The following is a 5,903-nucleotide window of genomic DNA, read 5'->3' as shown; positions in this document are numbered from 1 at the left end:
GATGTTGCAGAGGTAGGTGTTGTACGCTTCCTGACGTCTATGCACATCTCTTTGGTCTTATTGGTATTGAGGACCAAGTGTGATTCCTCACACCACTCTACAAAGTCATCTAGGACCGGGCTATAATGTTCCTTGTCATCATGCAACAGGCTGATCAAGACAGTGTCATCAGCGAACTTAACAAGATGTCTGTCAGTATGGGAACTAGTACAACTATTAGCGTACAAGATGTACAGGAGTGGGGACAAAACACATCCCTGAGGAGAGCCTGTGTTGGTTTTTCTGTGTATCTGACACGCAGGGACCTATTTTGACTCGCTGTGAGCGTTGGCTCAGGAAGTCCAACAGCCACAAAACCAGCCCCCCATCTAAGGAGAAGTCCCGAATGAGTCTCTGTGCAAGAATGTAAGGGTGGATTGTGTTGAAGGCAGAAAAAAAGTCAACAAACAGAACCCTGACACAGGATTTGGCACCCTCTATAGACCATGTTAAGGAGGGTAAGAATGTCATCATCAAACTGTCAGACGAGACCCCTCTGGTGTGATGTACAAGAGGAATTCTGGTCTGGATCTGGAATAATGACAGTACCATTGTAGATTGTTAATGAAGCCCTTGTAGTTGCAGGAGAGAGTGATGTCTGTTCCTTGGAGAGCATTAACTTCAGGTTTCACTGGAGTTATTGTTTCCTGCTCCATACTATCACCTGCAACAACATACTTATTGTCATTGTGTTAATGTTTATTCCTAAAGAGAAAAAAAGACATGGATTAGGTGCCCATAAAGTATGACGAGAAAGAATTGAAACTTTCCAGTAAAATTCCACTTAGTTTTTCATGCAATCATTAATTTAAAAAAGCAATGTCACTGTATTCAAAATGTTATTTGGTTTAAACTGAGAATTCAGCACTCACCTACAAACGCTGAGAGGAGCAACAGTAATATGAGTGACATCCTGACACAGACTAGATAAACCAACTGAGAGATAAGACAGGGAGAGAGCTGATGTCACGACTCTTGTCGGAAGAAGAAGGCAGAAGTGGACCAAAGCGGAGCGTGTTAAGTGTTCATAATTTATTGTCAAAACACTTGAACAAAATAACAAAGAACAAAACAACAACGACCAGTTCTGTCAGGTGCAGAAACACAAAACAGAAAATAATCACCCACAAACACAGGTGGGAAAAAGCTGCCTAAGTATGATTCTCAATCAGAGACAATGATAGACAGCTGTCACTGATTGAGAAACATACCCGGCCAAAACATAGAAATACAAAGCCTAGAAATAAAGAACATAGAATGCCCACCTAAATCACACCCTGACCAAACCAAATAGAGATGTAAAAAGGCTCTCTAAGGTCAGGGCGTGACAGCTGAGTAGATCTTCTCCAGAGACATCCTCAGCCTATACACCCAGCCTATACCAGTGACCATGAGGCACCTCCTCTGATATCTGGATATGTAACTCTTATTCTGTGGTTTGTGCTTAAGGGTTTTCAGTTCCTATTAGCCTTCCTATTGGCCTTCTGTTTTTTCTGTAGTCTTTGTTTGTTTTTTTAATAGATCCACAAAACTATACTATACTATACTATACTATATATACCATCTGAAAATATGTATCAGACTGTCAGCTTTTTGTATGAGGAAGTGTTTCCTGTCACTGTGGGCTCTATGGCTCTATTGCACAGTAGTACTGAGCAGAGTCTGTTACCTCAGCAGAGGAGATCTCCAGATCCACGCAGTCGGTTTGAACCTGAGCTGGAAGGCGAAGAGGGACAAGTTTCTGGACATGTCCTAATTTCGTGATGAGAATCAGAAACACTGGTTTAGACCTGGGATACTAACTATACCACTGTAGATTGTCTACAGAGCCAGTGTAGATGCAGGATAGTGTGATGGTATCACCCTCCACACCACCCACCATAGGCCTAGTGGGTTTGTCATCTTCAGAACTGCTACTTAGTAGTACAGAGCAGAGACTGTCACTTCAGTAGATGAGATCTCCAGATCCACACGGTTGTCCTCTTCTTCATGTATGAGGGTCCATTTTGTACTATTAGTGTTGGTTATGATCCCAGAGTAGTCCAGTATGAGGAACTGTGGAGAGGATCCAGGGTGCTGGAGGTACCATAAGAGACTGTTGGTTAATTAATGAGCTGTTGTATCTACAGGAGAGTTTAACACTACTACCCTTATAACATCCACTACATCTCTGTCTGGAGTAATTATGTCTTCAACACTTTTACCTGTAAAAAAGAAAAACATGCATTACTGAGTCAATGTAGACAGCGTACAGTATATCCACACTTGGTGTTTCAAAGTGTATTACCTCTTGATATTGATAATACCATATTGTAATGAATACTTAACAGTGTACATTCTGTTAGTACACATTCGGTAAATGGAGAGTGAATCCTTACATACAAGTGCACATAATAAAGACTGAATAGAGCAGCATCATAGTCACTGGGTGTTAGACAGAGACTGATCTAATGATCTTCTCTTGGAACATTCACTCTCTGGGTGAATCAGTTCCACTCATGACATGTTATGTATAACACTATGTTCCTCCTCTTGACACAATATAATGGGTGCATGTTGACTCCACTTGATGGCATTATTGTCAAATAAAACCTTGAACTACAGAGTTTAAATACTCTCTCAGGCAATGTTAGGTTTTTGTACAGTGTTTATGGGTTTCCTGTCACTGTGGGCCTCAGAGCACAGAAGTACATAGCAGAGTCTGCCACTTCAGCGGAGGAGATCTTCAGATCCGTACGTTTGGCATTTTTGTTATGATTTAGAGTGAACCCTGGTGTAATATCTGCATACTCCTTAACCAGTAACTGTGGTGCTGATTTGGGATACTGTCGATACCATTGAAGAGTGTCACCAGAGGTGTAGTTACAAGAGAGAGTAACTCTGTCCCTTTCTGAAGCCACTTCTACATCACTGTAGGGTGTTAATTCCTGTTCAGAACTGACACCTGTAAAAACATGATATTGTATATATTACTTTAAACCCACATTGAAGATATAATTAATTCCAAATGCAGTGTAAAGATGAAAAGTATTCAAAGTAAAAAAACATGTATCCTCATATTGTGCATTATCTTCATGATTTTTGATTTTGAAAAATAATACCTCAACATAATCACACTCAGTTTGAATGAAAATGTCATTACTTACCTATCAAGTCAAAGAAGAGTAATAATGAACAGAACAACATTGTAAATGGCAGGATGTGTAGAATAAGCACCAGCTGCTGATGAAAAGCACAGCATCAACTGGCTATGATCTTCATGGTAGTATCATGTCTTATCTTCTTTTATCTTGAGGATTCATGATCTAATCCTGAGTTTTATACTCTAGCTCCTCCTACTGACAATATAGAATCAAAGATGTTTCATATGGGGTGGCAGGGTAGCCTAGTGGTACGAGCGGTGGACTAGTAACCGAAAGGTTGCAAGTTCAAACCCCCGAGCTGTCGTTCTGCCCCTGAACAGGCAGTTAACCCACTGTTCCCAGGCTGTCATTGAAAATAAGAATTTGTTCTTAACTGACTTGCCTAGTTAAATGAAGGTTAAATAAATATACATTTGATTTATTCACTAGAGAATCCACTTGATGGCACTGTGGTCTGACAGCAGATGTCATTACAGATGTCAATCCATGAAATTCAGCTCACTGTTGAGTCAATAAGATATGCGTCACAGTGCAGAGTGTCGTATGGTTTATGTACAGTGTTTCTCAGTGTCCTGTCATTGTGGGATCTACAGTACAGTAGAACAGAGCAGTCTCTCACTTCAACAGAGGAGATCTCCAGATCTACACAGGTCTTCTCTTTGTTCAGTTTAACCACGTGTGTTCGCTTGTTTTGTTCTGTTCTGTAGTTTCGACACAATGATTTGTCTGACAAACAAAGAACTTTGTGTCCTGCAGGCCCAGGCATGGATCAAACCTGGCGAGATATTCAAGAACGTCATCTTCACAAACAAATCAACCGGCCCTTGAGCAATTTGCTCAAAATTGCTACAGCTAAAAAGGAAGAATATCAAGAAGATTAATGAAAGCATACAGATGTTGATGAAGAAATGCTGTTTTGAGTTAGAAATGTAACACTTTAGAGTACTTAAGTATCGAATACATTTAAAATTAGCACACATATGTAGACCTAGCCACACCCACATCCGTTCCACGCATCGAAAGGGATTGGAGGTGAAGGAAAAACAAGTGCTACCAAATATAACAATATGCATTTCATAAATATTAAAATAAAGTGTGTACATAAATCGTATTAAACACTTCTGTAAAACCACAATGAGAACATAAACCTACCAACCAAGTTTTCATAGATCATTGTAAGAAAAATGTCAGAGTAATCTGAAATAGGGGCATAATTCATGTTCAAATTTACAACATAACATACATAGGCATTTCATCATTAAGACCTTTAGGAAATAATGTCTGGAGGGAGAAAATCCCAAAACATTCTCTTTTACTCAGAGTTTTATTTATATCACCTCCCCTGTTTGATATCTTAACTTTCTCTTATGTCACAAAATCTAAAATGTAGAAATGTCATGTTTTAGGTCATTAAAATGTACTGCAACTGGATAATCTCTATAATTTCTCCAAATTGAATTTTTATGTTCACTGATTCTCTGTTTTTAGAGAACAATACGTTTTACCCACATAGCACAGCCCACAAGGACATTTAATAATGTAAATTACATGGGTGGTGGAGCACGTAATAATGTCATATATTTGGAACTGTTTTCCTGTGTGTGGGTGGCAGAAATATTCACACTTAATAATTTTGTTGCACTGTGTGTAACCTCTGCATTTATAGCTTGGAAGAGGGCGTGAAAGAGCCTGGCAGATTTTCTTTTGAGACTGGCAGTTGGCATTGACCAATTTATTGTGTCAATTGCGACATTCTCCTATATACAATAAGTGGTGGATTCCTAAATTCAGCAGGCAAAGCTGGGTCAGATGAGAAAACATGCCAGTGTTTCTTGATGTAGTTGTGAACATTACAGAGTGTTCTTTAGCTTTAGCGGGTCTTTTTTATAGCAGGTCATCTAGTGTTTTCTTCAATGCCAAATTAAGAGCTTCATCCACACATTGTGGAGAATAGCCTCTAATTAGAAACCTATTGCGTGTCTTCGCTGCTTTTTCTGGATTCTAGTCTATTGTTCAGCTAATAGCCCATCCTGCTATGCTTGTGAAAAATAAATAATAATTATTTTCCCCTTTCCACATGTTAAAGATTCCAATTGATAAAGTGTTTTTAACCACAATTGTCCCCAACCCCAATTAATATATTTGGTCACAGTCGGCAGCGTGCTGGACTTCGGGCTAGAATGTTGAGGGTTTGAAACCTGCTGCCTGCTTGTTTCATTAAATTATTATGCCAGACTCAGAGCAAATAGCCAGGAGCAGGAGTGGTAAACACTGTTGAAGTGTATTGGATAAGGCTGGAATAAAACTTGCTAAATAGCGATTTTCGTAAATGAACTTTGACAAAAAAATGGCAATTAACTAACATACTCCTCTCAATTGTAAATTTTTTTCTTGACTTTTCTTGATGTTATAATTACTTACATTTGCTTCCCGTAATGTTTTGTAAGACATCTTTGCTTAAGTCACCAGGGATGGGTGGCCCGCGTCAAATTCGTCATTGGAACCACTCAATATGATTGGTCATATAATACCTTGCGATCCAAATGCACAATGAGTGCTCTAACTCCCCCTTGTGGTGGTCTGGAGCAATGATGCCGTGACGTTGGGTACCTCTAAGTTACGCTGTGTAAGCTCGCAACTTTTAAAGGGGGAACCACTGTATAATACGAAAGTCCAAAAAACATGCCTCTGTACAAAAGTTTTAAATCACAGTGAATTTTA

General features: G+C 39.3%; 1 long non-coding RNA gene across 1 annotated transcript; it reads right to left on the bottom strand.

Annotated features, from left to right (window-relative positions):
- Positions 1 to 664: 664 nt before the first annotated feature.
- On the bottom strand, positions 665 to 1,054 carry LOC112261102. Its single transcript, XR_002955104.2, has 2 exons — positions 912 to 1,054; positions 665 to 703 (listed from the first exon to the last, which is right to left on the bottom strand). It is a non-coding gene; the product is annotated as an uncharacterized LOC112261102 (long non-coding RNA).
- Positions 1,055 to 5,903: the final 4,849 nt, after the last annotated feature.

This window comes from Oncorhynchus tshawytscha, linkage group LG10, assembly GCF_018296145.1.
Source record: "Oncorhynchus tshawytscha isolate Ot180627B linkage group LG10, Otsh_v2.0, whole genome shotgun sequence".
Lineage (NCBI taxonomy): Eukaryota > Metazoa > Chordata > Actinopteri > Salmoniformes > Salmonidae > Oncorhynchus > Oncorhynchus tshawytscha.
Note: the sequence above shows the minus strand (reverse complement) of the source record. Positions and strands in the feature narration are given on the sequence as shown.